At 34.6% G+C, this 14,417-nt stretch overlaps 1 long non-coding RNA gene across 2 annotated transcripts in view; it reads left to right on the top strand.

Annotated features, from left to right (window-relative positions):
• LOC149119664 (uncharacterized) overlaps positions 1 to 14,417 on the top strand; it is a 112,114-nt gene that overhangs the window by 87,979 nt on the left and 9,718 nt on the right. The window contains exon 3 of one of the 2 annotated variants that reach the window (XR_016227956.1): positions 2,902 to 2,954. The exons of the other annotated variant lie outside the window; for it this stretch is intronic. This is a non-coding gene — a long non-coding RNA (uncharacterized LOC149119664). Of the gene's footprint in view, positions 1 to 2,901; positions 2,955 to 14,417 lie in introns of those variants that run through there. 2 annotated transcript variants of the gene reach the window in all.

The raw sequence follows: 14,417 nt of genomic DNA, 5'->3' as shown, positions 1-14,417 counted from the left end.
GTGAATTAAGAAAATACATAAAAACAAAGCTATAACAGATTCAGTATTTTTAAAAAGATTATTTATTTGAAAGCATTACACAGAAAGAAAAGGAGAGGCAGAGAGAGAGAGAGAGAGAGGTCTTCCATCCACTGGTTCACTCCCCCAGTTGCCAAGCTGAAGCCAGGAGCTTCCTCCTGGTCTTCCCATGCGGGTCCTTTGGCCATCTTCTACTGCTTTCCCAGGCCATAGCAGAGAGCTGGATAAGAAGTAGAGCAGCTGGGACTTGAACTAGCACCCATATGGGATGCCAGCACTGCAGGTGGCAGCTTTATCCACTACACCACAGCACTGGCCCCTAGGTATTGTTTTTAAATGAATGTATATTAATCTCAACAGTACTTACACACACATATGTACAATATATATTATTTATATAGCCTAGAGACTACATTCCATGAACATGCTAGGGTAGTTCAAAAACTTCAAGAAAAATGCATTGTGTGACAAAAACTATGCATGGATTTAAAAATTGCTTTGCACCAAAATAAACTTATCTTTTAATTCCGTTTTCCCTGAGGTTTTGAAATATAAGTTCACATACCCTAGCAATATTTTTTAGCCCTTCTCCTGTTCTCACTCCAAGAAATCCTTGGGTCATGGAAACGAACAAAGGAATTTGATAGTTATTTCCACATCTCATGCCCAATTTTATGAGTGAAAAAAAATAGACTGAAAGAGACAAAGTAATTTGAGCAAGTTAGCTTCAAGTATTGGGAAAGGAAGGCTGAGCTGTGGGGTAGAGAACAAAGTCTTTGACTCTGTGTCAAGAGAACGAAGCCTGAAGCATAGACCTGAAGCTAGCCCCTATTCTCTTTGAGTCTCGATTTCTTTATCCATAAAAAGGAATAAGACAGACCTTAGAGGTTTGTGTTGAAGAACAAAAGAGGTAATGCACATAAGTGTTTTTCTCTTCATTGAAATGTACTATACAGTGGAAAGATGTTATCATTATTACAACCTGACTCCCAGTTGAGCACTCCATGAATTATTTTCATCCTTTTTATGACAACACCTGGCCATGCTATTTGATGATTCTGATGCTGGAATCAGATTAAAGATGCAATATCAATTTTCTCAGCACAAAATAACAGTAACCACCATTCAAAATGAAAAGGATTGAATGAGTGTCATAATATAGACATTGCCTCAGTTAATGGCCAATATTTATATTTTATTGTTTTCTCTGTCTTGCTATTTCTAAGTCCAGGAAGTCTCAACAGTGTTTCTCTCAAAATCAGAATGGGTCTTCTTCTTGGGCATTTCTGATAGTTTCTGTTACAAATTGATTGTTAAATTATATGGGCTCAAGGATGAAAGCTAGTGGTTCAATGGAGTCTGCAGAAACCCACTTTTGTGAGAATTTCCACTGATAGATAATCTATGGTAGAGGCAATTCCAAGCAATTTCTTCTCCAGTTATGGTCACAAGATGTGATATGATGTTAGTATCCATTGCTATTAGAATACATAAATTAAACCACCTAATTACTTCCTTTTTTTTTTTTTTTTGGTCCAAAGTGAATTTGAAACAACCTGCCAGAATTCCTACCTGAAAATATTAAGTCTAGACAGTTTGTTGTAGTCATGCTTTCAAATCAGGTACATTGAGTTTTCCAGGCTATTACATTCAATTGTGAAGACAGATTTCAGATACATGGATATGAAAGCAAATGACTTCCTGCTGGATGTGACTGTTGGAAATGCTTAAGATGGGAATTAATGACACAACCATTTAAAATTATTCTGCAGGTATATTTACAACCTGTGATGCATATACACACATACATGGCTTTGTAACAGGTGAATTGAGTTATTAGATTCTGTCATAGCTCTCAAAAGTTGTTTCTCTGGACAATTGACAAGAAGTTTGAAGGCAAGAGAAGGTGGGGAGAAGTTTGGAGAACATGCTGAATGAGCAAAGGATGGACACGAGTAGCTAAAGAAATTACAGGGTACAACTTTTCTGTTACTCATAATAAAAGATTCTGAAATGTCCTTTCTGATTGAAGATGTGGGTTGTGCATGTTCTTTTGCAATTTCAGGTAAATTTAAGGTTAATGAACTTAGGGGGCCAAATTCCTTGAAATATATGTGTTTCTAAGAGACAGGAATCTTGCCTCAGGCAAGCCTCAACAATACTGTTAAGCAATCAACCCTTGACCTCCATCCCTTGCTTCTTACATAATCCATAATTGAAAATCAGAAGATTCTTTGGGTCATTGTGTGTGTGTGTGCAGGGAGGGTCAGAGAGAAAAGGATGATTTTTATAGCAATTTGCCTGAAAAATTAGTCTCACTAACAGTAGATAGTTCCTATATAATATGAATTCTGATTTGCCTATACTTTCTACTCTCTACCACAAAATGTTCATACTATGTGGCATTGAAAATATCATTGTTAGAATATCATTTATTGAGTTTAGATTTTATTTAATTTAAAATGGAAATTTCCTAGTATGAGTTGGCACCTTAAATTGTTGATTGTCATTTGTACTTGATATTTTAGGTGCTGGAGCCTGGGGAGATGTTGATATCTAAAAGCAAAAGAGGCCAAAAGTAATCAAAGATAGAGATTCTACTTCACAGTTTTACTCTGTAACATGTTGCAATTTGGAATTATTTCTTCCTTGCATGCTGCTATAGACCTGTAATTAAATACCCATCTCAGAGATCTATCGTGGGAATAAGGGAGATAATGCATGTAAAGCACCAAGTATAGAGCTTGGCAAAGTAAGTTATCAGTAAATGTTAGCTATAAAAATTCCCTAGCCATTTACCAACCAATAGCAACTGAGAATTAACTGTGTGCCTAATGGAGTTGAGAGGAAGGGAAAACTAATACTTACCCTTTGCATTCACAGGATACTTGAAGATCTTTGCAGTGCTTTGTTTAATTATTGAGGCATCAGGTGAGGTAAGCGATAGGAATTTTATTTTGAAGTTACTAAAACAAACTAGGCAATTTTAAGGTAACAGAATAAATCACTGGCAAAGCCTAAAAACACTCAAATCTTATGCCTTATTCTAATGACCAGTTATCCACACTATATTGATTTACTGAAGTTCAAATCCTAAAGGTGTATGAAGTATTTGATTTCAATTTTATGAAAGTAAAAAGGACACCATAGTACTATCATGCAAATGATTTTATGTACTTTCAGTATAAAAGTGATAGCAGGAATGAATACAGTAGGTTAATGGTCAAATTTAAGGAATAGAATATCCAAATAAAAATAACACCTCACTACTTTAAGGATCAAGTCCTGAGATGGGGGCACTGTGTAGGAAATGAGAATTGGTATTAATGTTTTGACTATCTGTGGTGTCCCTAGAAATGAATTATTTTCTGGGAATTCTTATTTTTAAGCATTATTATGCATAAACAATGTGTAAATGGATTTAGTGGCATGGTTTCAGAAACATGATTTCCTACATCCCACTCATAATTTGTTACTGTAGATAAATTAGACATCATGTCAAATTACTGTCTCACTGTAGTAATGTCAGATGATCTCTGGATTGGCAAAATGAAAAATTTGTTCCTCAATTTTTAGCTCTAAAGGGACATGTAACATGAGAATGGAAATTTTAGTAATGCTTTCCAAAGGTTAAATTTGTAAATAATGCCTCCAGTGTTCAGGTGTGGATCTCACTCGGGCAAGTTGTTATGGATTCAGGGCTGTAATTGTCACATCAAATCAGATGGTTTATTACTAGTCCAAGACACATAACCAATTACTACTCCTGCAAAAAGGATATTTACCAAGCAAAAGATCATTCCTTGAACCAGAGTCCTTCAAATGCAGGGAAACTAATGAATTATCAGTGTATTGGTTTGCATCTTTTATCATTTATTTCAAGTCCTTAGATATTGAGACACACTCTTACTTCAGTATTTCTAAATGATGCATTTTCTTATTTTGCAAACATATTAAAATTACAAAGTGCTACATTTTATTTCAATTTGTCACTATTGTCTCTAACGTTCCTTTTTGAGACAACAAAGTCAATTATTCTAGTTGAATGAATAAAATAACTGAAAGATTTCTGTGTTAATTTTTTGCCTACTCAGTACATCAGGGCATCACTTAAACATATGGGTTATACATACACATAGGTACAGCACATGCATATATCGTGAAAAAAAAAAGGAACTGAACATCAGTGGCGAATCAAGCATCATCCTAGGTCTCAACTACTTCCAACTGAGTATTACCTAGATGAGGAAACTGGACAAAGTGCTTACAATTTGATATTTTTGTTGAAGAGATACTTCAGTGAGAAATCTTTTTCATTAGTGGCATTCTTTCCTGTATGCCTATTGTATGTAAAGATCACTCTCATTATTTCTTCTCTTTTTTTGTGAGAGTTTAAGGCTGTTGTTAAGCTATCTCTCCTAATGTGAAATTGCAAGGTGACAATGATAGAGATGTTCCTATTATCTCACCCATTCAGGGGCCAGGGGCAATGGAAATTGCCCTCTCTAGTCTACCTATATTTCTGTTGGCATCTGAAGCCATTTTCATCCTTAGGCTTTGGTCTGGCCACCCAAGTTAATAACACTTCTTCCCTCTACCTTCTTTCATCTACCACATGTTTTCAGGTGAATTACAATGACTCAATAACCTCAGTGCCTGTTAAATAGGGACAAAATCCTTTCTGGCTATACAAGACCCCTAATATACCTATAAGTGATTCTTACTTGGATGTTGCTCTAATGGGTGGTCCTCCCTCTCAACTCATCCTTGTCTCCCAAGTGGTACTCAGACAATTAAGAGACGCTGTAAAGCATGTGAAAAGTAGCATGGATGAAAACTTAGGCAACAGGGTCAGACTTTTGAGACTTCATTTCTTCAAGCTTCAATTTCCCTTTCTACAAAATATCACTGGATAAAATTTTGGGGAAGCTTAAAAATGAGACTGTTAAAAAAAATGAGATGGTAAGTTAGTAAAAGCATTTAGGATCATGTCTGGTTCATTGTGAGCACTCAATAAACTTTAAAGATATAAGATTTTTTTTAAAAGGTGCAGATCCCTGTTGACAAAGAACTCACAGTCTAGCAGGAAGACATTTGTGAGAGGAACATTCATAATACAGGAAAAAAGTGATATTTAAATAGATATAAAGCTCTAGGGGAGTAGAGGAGGGAGATATAAGTATTTTAAATTAAAAGTAAACAAATGGATTCCTGAAAATAGTACAAACGAATTTGAAATTCATATTTTGTTCATCTATTTTTCCAGGCAAATAAGTAAATTCGCAAGTAAATTTCAGTTCAACTTCCACACAAATCAATGCAAATTTTACTTTGAATGATATAAAATAATGCATAATTTTATTGTAATTTGAAAGCTTGGACTTGATGTAGTAATGTTTTATTTCATAGTAGCCCCCCTTGCCCCCAGTTTTATTTTTCAACTCTCAAATTTTATAATGTGTTTTATCTTGCAATAGGCTTTATTATGTGAAAGCTCATTTAATTGAATTGAATGAGTAAATGAGAACATTTTATAATTAGCACAAATGTTGTATATGTAAATAAGTGTTTTTACCATGCTTGTATATTTTGTGCTCTTAATTGACATAATTAAGATCACAAGTCCGGAAATTTTCTCTGTTATTTTCTTAGTATACCTTTTTTCTCTTATACTGTAACTAAAAACCAATGTAAAAAAATCATAGGTTCTATATTCGTGAGACTTGAGATTCTTTCTTTATACTTCTGATCTCCATCTGTCAAGTGATGTTTTGATTTAGCTCAGTTCACCAGATCAGACTAGTCAATTATCCAACCATATTTTTCCTGTTCAGATGAATAAATCATTTTTGAAATGAAAATATGTTTCTGATTTAGAAGCTTTGAGATTCAGAGTAGGTGAAGGGATTAATGCCTTGACTTTTAAAACGTACAGTTTTGCTGTTTTCATGATAAAGTATTTTCTCTTTGATTATAAATCTTCACTTTTCACACCTTATGATATTAATGAACATTTGCATATAAATTTACTTATTTTTTGGCTTATCATGAGAACTCAGCTTGTTAAGAGATGAACAGAAAATAGAAGTTAGTTTCTATTCAGCTCTTCTCTATTCATATAAACAAATACTATTGGAAGTACTGGAGACAGACTGAGCTCCACAAGTTACAAGCTGTGTAAAGTTTTCCTGTGCCTCAACTTCCTCATCAGTAACAACAGGCTAATAATATTAGGTAAGTTCATAAGGCTGACATGAGAATTAACCAAGTTAATGCATGTAAAAGCACACAGAATAGTGCTGGCACGCAGTTAACACTTTATAATCATTAGTGGTTACCACTTTACTCACATTGTAGTGTTGGATATATGCTGGGGCGACTTCAGCTACATAAAAGTAAACTCAGAGGACATGGAACCAAAGGTCAGTGAATGTTTTTCAGTCTCTCTTTTCCAAGGTTTTTTTTTTTTTTTGAAACCAAAGCTTTGTTTATTGATTTAAAATTGAATTACGTAGAGCAACATTTTGTATTAATTAATGGGAAGCTATGCTTCAATTTTGCAGCTGAATGTTAGTGCTTTCATTTCTAATTTCAGTGAAACATTTTGTTTCAGACTGGTCATTGCTGGCCACAAGTATATTCTTTCTTCCTCTTTTTAAGAAACTCACTAGAAAGCAATTATCCCCATAATTATGTAATTGCCTTAGTAGGTTCTTTTGTAGAAAGGCTCTTCCTAATGTCCCATTATTACAACATGTGCGTATTAATTATACATTTTTCTTTTTGAAGCAATATTGATAGAATAATGCCCTTTGATATCTTTTACATAAGAAAGCCAGTGTATGCATATATTTATAGCTATACAAGCAGTGGCAAGTCACTGTAGACCTTAGTTTACCCATGTGTAAAATGAGAAATCTCATTTTGGTAAATTTCAGTTTACAACCTGTCATTGGTATTTCTATCAAAATATTTTCTGAGATTTAATAAAGGACTCTCAGGATTTCAGGACAAATTCAGATTTAAACAAGGAGAAAAATCTCTGCAACCCTATTGTGATAGATTATTTTCAGAGGTACTATTCTTTTATTCTTTTTGATACATTCTAGTAAGGGTAACTGATAGTTTTCACTTGATCTTAGCCAAAAGGCTGAGAAGCGATAACTGATAGTTTTCAACTTGTGCTGCTTTGTTCCTATTTTGAAGGCCCAAATCTTGTGCTGTTTTTTATATCACTTGCCAACTATTGCCAAAGACTGCCAGTTTTTGTTTCTACAGACACTTCTGCCATCATCTTTTAAACATGCTTAATGGCACCCTCCAATCAGATAGCTCAGTGACTAAGCTCAGGACGCTGCTCCCCTGTTGCTTCATCAGTTAACTGCTTCAGTATGGGGTTTAATCCTTCCTCCACCCTCATTGAATCTAATGTGTTCCTGTGAGAAACACAGAGTAAAAGGAGAAAGAGGGAGAAGAGAGGAGAGGTGAGAGAAAGGAAAAAAAGTTGTTATTCAAATGCAAGTGTTAAAGATCGTGTTGAACTAATAAACTAGGAAAACTGTTTCCTTCACCATCGGTCCTTTCACCCATGTATAGAATGCCAAAGGGTTTAAATAAGCCAAAAATGTGTGGAAATTTTAGATAGAATTATATTATAATGTCATATTTCATAGAAACTAAATAAGGCAATGTCCCTTTGCTTCAATACCCATTCTTAGGGCAGAAACACCTTCTGAGGCTTTATAAAAACATGGGATAGGGGCTAGTACTGTGGCACAACAGGTTAATCTGTGGGCTGTGGTGCCAGCATCCTTTATGGGTACTGGTTTGAATCCTGGGTGCTCCACTTCCAGTCCTGCTCCCTACTAATGGCCTGGAAGGCAGCAGAAGATGGCCCAAATGCTTGGGCCCTTGCACTCACGTGGGAGATATGAATGAAGCTCTTGGCTTCAGCCTAGTACAGCCCTGGCCTTTGCAGTCATTTGGGGGGTAAACCAGCAGATGGCAAATTCATTCTTTCTCTCTCTCTCTCTCTCTCTCTGTCTCTAACTCTGCCTTTCAAAAAAACGAGAATCATAACAATTTAAGTGCTTAGGAAAGGGATACTAGAGATTATTGATTTAAAATGTAATTTTATAGTTGGACAAATTATCAGCAGAAGTTAAGTAAATTGCTCAAGTTTGCCCAGCTAATTATGGACAATGTCGGCACTTGAAGCCAACATCCTTGGGTCCTATTTAGTGCTATTTCTACTACAACATGCTGCCTCATAGCTACTCAGTTTCAAGGTTTGAAGTGCCTCCCCAAATCAACTTTCCTAGATTTTTTTCTCAACACTTCTTTCTGAGGCCATTTTTATTAATGATGCAAAGAGTTATTTGATCATTAATTCCTAGTTACACACTGTGTCCAGGAGGTTTTCAAACTTCAAATTAGATAATGCTGCTAAATTTTGAGTATCTAGGAAAATGCTTCCGTACAACTATGGTAGAAGGAGTTATTATAATAATTTGTGGAAAGGCAGCAACATGATTGCTTGTTTATGTTATTAAACTTGTCATCAAAGTTCTCACAAAGCAAAAAAATGCTCTTGTCAGATTCATAGATTAGACAAATTCCAACTGAATTAATTCTTCTCTAATGACTCTTCCAAGCAATCTCTCCAAAACACAAGTGGTATCTATTTTTTTTTTCAGCTTGCTTCAGCATTTAGTGTTGTCTTAAAACTACTTGTGGAATGTGAAGGCCAAATTATCTGTACACACCCATAATGTAAACCAAAAATTAGGAACCAAAATGTAAACTAAATCTCATAAAAACTTGTATCTCATAAAAAGTCCTCACAGTAACCACAGGCCCTCTCCATATAATCCCTTTTTATGGCAAAAAGAATTTCATTTGTATCATCTACTTCCCTCCCTGGAGATTTCAAACGCTGCAAAACAAGGTTTTCTAATAGTAAATAAATTAAATAGCTGATGTTTTATTAACTGAACAAGGCTGTATTTTGTGAGAAGATGCTCGGAGAATAAAGGATTATCTGATGACAATAGAGCCATTGATGTGGCTTTTGCTGTAGGCACTCAGAGTTATAGAAACTGTGTAGCAGAAAGATTCAACCTTTATAGGTGAAGTTACTCAGACTAAGGCTGGGCCTCAAGCTGATGCTGACATTTAATTAGTATCATTCATATAAAAACATAGAACATGTTTTTATCAAGGAGATAGTACATGGGGCAATATTTCACTTTCCAGTAAAAAACATCTTTAGATACTTTAGTTGACACAAATTTAGAGATTGCATGCTACTATCCTCTCAGCCTCCTCTCTAAAGCCATTCCGAAGTTAGACACCAACCAGTGAGACTGAAAAAGAAAATCCTTAGATGACTTCAAGAAGTGAGAGGAGGAGTTCTCTTGTCACTTGAGATCTGAATGAGCACTAGACAGTGGAACTAAGAGCATTAAAAAGGATCCAATTAATATCTAGTCTACTATTCAGCTTCTCTGATTTAACCAAATTTTCTCATACTCAGTCTCCTGTGTATGCCACGTCATTAATTAGGTTGGGGAAACCAGTGAAAGAATACACATTTCATGAGTGTTGGTTTCCTCTCACGAAACTGCACTTTCTCTGCATTCTATACATTAGTATTTTGTTGCATTTTCATATTAACTTTTAGAAGTTATGCAACTGAACTCTGCTACAAGAAGAGAACAGAAAGAGATTTGTTTGCATTGTGAAGGGATATACTTCTGTGAAGAAAACCCAGAGAACAATTCATTCTAGGCGTCAAAATAATTTCTTTCAGTTCTTTGTAAACATTGCCTGCTCAATCCACCTGAATCACCCATCCCCCTTCATTTCCCTTGGCTTACCATCTAAGCTTAGATGTCACTACTTTTAAAATGCCTTTCCTGACTGGGTTATGTTCTGCTCCACATGCTTTTATAGTGTCTCATGCTTAAACGCATCATAACATGTAGCACAGTGCATTCTAGCTCAGTTGTTTTTCTTAGTATGGTGTTCCCAAAACCTAGAACAGAGACTGTCATAGAAATGGAAAACAGTATGTGTTTACTGCATAAATGAATAAATGAATGAATAGATGAATGAATAAATGAAGTGTGCCCAGGTAAGCATACTGGAAAGTGTGCTTGGACAATTCAGAGTGTAACTTAATTCAAAGCACTGAGAGGGCTTATTTTATTATCTTGGCCTATCTTCTTTCCCCAGTAAAAATTAATGTATAATCATTTCAATGATTTGTTCCAATCCATTTTCATTTGCAAAACAAATTGGTGGGCAAAAACTTATGAAGTGCTAACAATTTTTCAAATCATCTTGCTTGCTTCTATGCAATCCTCATATATTCAGCAGGCCTTGTAGAATTAACCCAAGCTCAGTGGTTTGGAGAATTTGGGCTTCAAAACTGGCTGTTTAACTATGTAATGAAAAATTCTTTTGTAGAGGCTAAGGGTGACAGCTAAGTCTATCATTGAAATCAATTATTATATTTAATGGTAAAATAATTTTACTCTGTGGGAGGTAAAAAGCATTTCATTTCTTTCAGGCCAGCATACTTGAAGTAGTGTAACTGATGATAAAGATGGGATATAATTTTAAGCGGTCCTACTTGTGAATAAATCAATTACATTTCCTTTCTAATCATCATCAGTGTTGACAAGGTGGATTTCAAGATGTCCTTTCTTTTTAAAAAAATTTAATGACTCATGGATGTACTAGAGACTACAGCATGCTGCGATTTGCCAATCTGAGCAATGCAGGAGTCTACAAAATTAAAACTGGTTTAGTTGGGTGTGCCTGACAGTCATGAAAACTTAGTTTTACTCACATGCTGAGCAATGAGGTTAAGATCTTTAGTCCAAATATCCTGTGATGGGAACTAGATTAAGAATTGGATTTTAGTAAAGTATCTTCACAAACAAAAAACTTCTTTTGTCCATAATAATTTAAATTTCCTTGAATTTAAGAAGAAATCTGTGGACTTACGATAAAATATCTCAGAGTTTTTAAAAATGCAGCCTTTCCCACTTAATCTATTCCCAAAATAATGTACAAGGTATTCTTTAAATTTTTATAGAATTTATGGCTTTCTACTTATGACATTGCTAAATAAGAACATCAGAGAATTTTGTTGGGGCATTATAAATAAAATAACCAAGCTAAAATACTGTATTTTAATACCTGAATTCAATTGCAAGTTCAAAATTCTTACTTACAAGTGATGTGTAATATATCACAAAGACAAAATAGCATAATAGATCCTTTAATTTACATAATGAGTCTTAATGGGCAAACTTGTACTGTTGTATTATATACTGGTGTCATCAACAATGCTATAAGGTTTAATTGGAGGTACTAAATTGCTGTATGGAAATGTAAACTTTTTTTCAGAGAATTTAGATGTCTTCAAGGAGAGTAAAACAATGGTTTCCAAATCTTGTAATCTGTATTTAATTTTAGGCTTTATATGACTAGCCAAGAATATGTGAAAAACCAGGAAACAATTAATACATTCACTAGCAAATTTCATACACACACACAGACTTGGAGCAATATAGTTCTTTTAAATTTTATTGTTCCTAACATAATAGTAGATAAATATGTACATGTACACACAGAAATGTATCTTGATATTTCTAATAAGACAGAAAAATGTAATGCTCTTAGTTTGTCTTCTTCAATACCAAATAGGACCATGTGGACCCACAAAAATGAAAATCTTGTGACAAATCATTCTTAAGTGCTTTCATGTGTTGAGTTTCTATATCTTTTTTTTTTTTTTTGTAATGTTTCTGGAGTCACTTTATGGTTCATGGTGGTTATTTTGTTGACTGTTTCAGCATGTCTGAGATGTTTCTAGTTGGGCCCTGAGCAAAGGGAATACTTTGGCCTTAAGTCATCTATTTGTCTATGTAAATATCAGAAAAGCCAAGTGGATTATGATGATTTCAAAGAAATGGCTATAATTCTTTCTATTTCTCTTAGTTACCTGCTTCCAACAAGCACCACCTTAACGTGATTGACTGAGGCTACCCATAAGTACAAGTAAATATTGCTCAAAATCTAGCTTTTGTTTCACAAAAATTTCAATCCTTAAACTTCTAAAATTAATCCCCTTGGTTTCTTCTTTTAGATCAAGTGACAACATTTTGAATAGACGAATAAATGGATAAATGAGTGAATGGAATGGAGGAAGACTGTCTCCTTAAGAAAGATTTATGTCTGAGGCAGCTGACATATTTACTTTGTGACAGCTTTCATTTTATGTACTAAGAACATATAGTAAATTTCTATGAAGTTCAAGAAGGTAATGAGATATGTATAAAAATTACCATGGAATTCTACTTTTAAAAATCTACAGACCTGAAAATTTAGCCCAAGCAATGCCTTCTAGAACTGGAGGAAAAGGGTATGGTCTTTATGTGTGATGCCATAAAATGCCATGTAGATATTTCATAGCACAATGAAAATAATTATCAGTAATAACAACAATGTAATGGTAGAACCAGCTCCACCTTAGCCGAAACCAACCACACACAACCAGTTGGAGAGGTTCAAGAGAATGATCTTTGTTACAAAGGATTTATTTCAATGTTATTTCTGCTGCTACATAACTCCTATTCTGTTTGGGGGAACCTCCCATTCCTCTTGATTTTCACTCTGGTAATAGCCAATTACTGTTCAACTCCAAACTCTCTTCTCTCTGTTAATCTTTTATAATAGGACACTTTTTAGGCATGAGGACAGGGAAAAGAAACATTATTATCAACGAAAAGATAAAAATGAAGGCTGCAATGCACAGCAAAAAACATCCACTTCAAATATTGTTAAAATGCTTTTTTCACAGGATGTTTATTCTACACAAATCTCAGAGGAAAGTGGAACTTTTTTATGGCAAGCCTTAAGTGTAGAAACTCATACCATAACTGGTATCCATAAACATAGCTATTGCAGAACCTCTAAAAGTCTATGAAATACTTGGGAGCCCTAGAATATTCCAGGAGATATAAAAATACATTTCTAGAGGTACACTGTTTTGTAAAATATTATTTGGAGACTTGATTTAGACATACTCATTTGCTTAGGTGTTTCAAATTCACACCTCTGGGCTGAGCAATGCAGATGTAAATCAATAGCGAAATTCAGAAGTCACAAGCTCTTGCAATGATATGCATTGCTGAGTATTTGTCTCATCCTCTCCACCCATCATTACAAAGAAGGTTTGTAATTGTTTTAGTGAGGAGTCAGCTCGATGTTTTCTGAGACTACTATTTAGAACACTGCAGCCTTACAATTCCAGATTCTCACTGAATGAAAAGAGGATTTGTGAAATTCTTTAGGATTTCTCTGAAGTTTGGGGAAGACGATAATAAAGTAACTGTTAGATTTAGGGAGGAAAAGATTGACTCATCCAGATAGATATTTTGGTGTGTATTAACACATTAATCTGCCCAAATGTTTACATAGTTCTTCTGTATTTTTGACAGATACAGACACATTACTCATAATATATACAATATAATTCGCTTAGTTAATTCCAGGAAACCAAAACAATAGATTTGCTTTTAGTTTCCCCATATTAATTAGTTACTTACCAAAATACTTATTGAACTTTTACTATATGGAAAGCACTTTGGCGCATGTTGTTACTCTCTATCCTCACAGAGATAATGTTTTAATAATAGAGGTTAGAATTGGTTCAAACATAATTACACTACAAGCAGTACAAGGGCACTTCAAAAAGTTTGTGTAAGATAGAATTAAAAGATATTCAGAGCAAAAAAAAAAAATTGAAACTCAAGCATATGAGAGGTCTTCAAAAAGTTCCTGAAAAAGTACACATTATGAAAAAACTATGCATGTATTTTTTTAAAAATTGCAGGAAAAGAAACCTGCCTTTTAATTCCATTTTTCATAAACTTTTAAGTACCCTTGTATTAGATAACTAGGTTAAAATAGTACTTACAAGAGTGACAAAATAAGACATTGTTTTTGTGTAAATATAGACAAATAGGTTTTATGGATTTTTTTTCTCACTGATGTTTTCTTCAATTTTATTTGTATGTATCTCATAAATACAACATTAGGAACATAATAATTCTTCCCACTGTAGCCTCACTCCCACCTACTCCTCCCCCCGTCCTGTTTAGTCCAAGAAAGAAAAAGAAGCAGAAAGGAAGGAAGGAAGGAAGGAAGGAAGGAAGGAAGGAAGGAAGGAAGGAAGGAAGGAAGGAAGGAAGGAAGGAAGGAAGGAAGGAAGGAAGGAAGGAAGGAAGGAAGGAAGGAAGGAAGGAAGGAAGGAAGGAAGGAAGGAAGGAAGGAAGGAAGGAAGGAAGGAAGGAAGGAAGGAAGGAAGGAAGGAAGGAAGGAAG

This window comes from Oryctolagus cuniculus, chromosome X (genome assembly GCF_051225735.1).
Source record: "Oryctolagus cuniculus isolate XC-2025 breed Fujian yellow rabbit chromosome X, ASM5122573v1, whole genome shotgun sequence".
NCBI lineage: Eukaryota > Metazoa > Chordata > Mammalia > Lagomorpha > Leporidae > Oryctolagus > Oryctolagus cuniculus.
The sequence above is the reverse complement of the archived record's forward strand: the minus strand, read 5'-3'. Positions and strand labels throughout refer to the sequence as shown.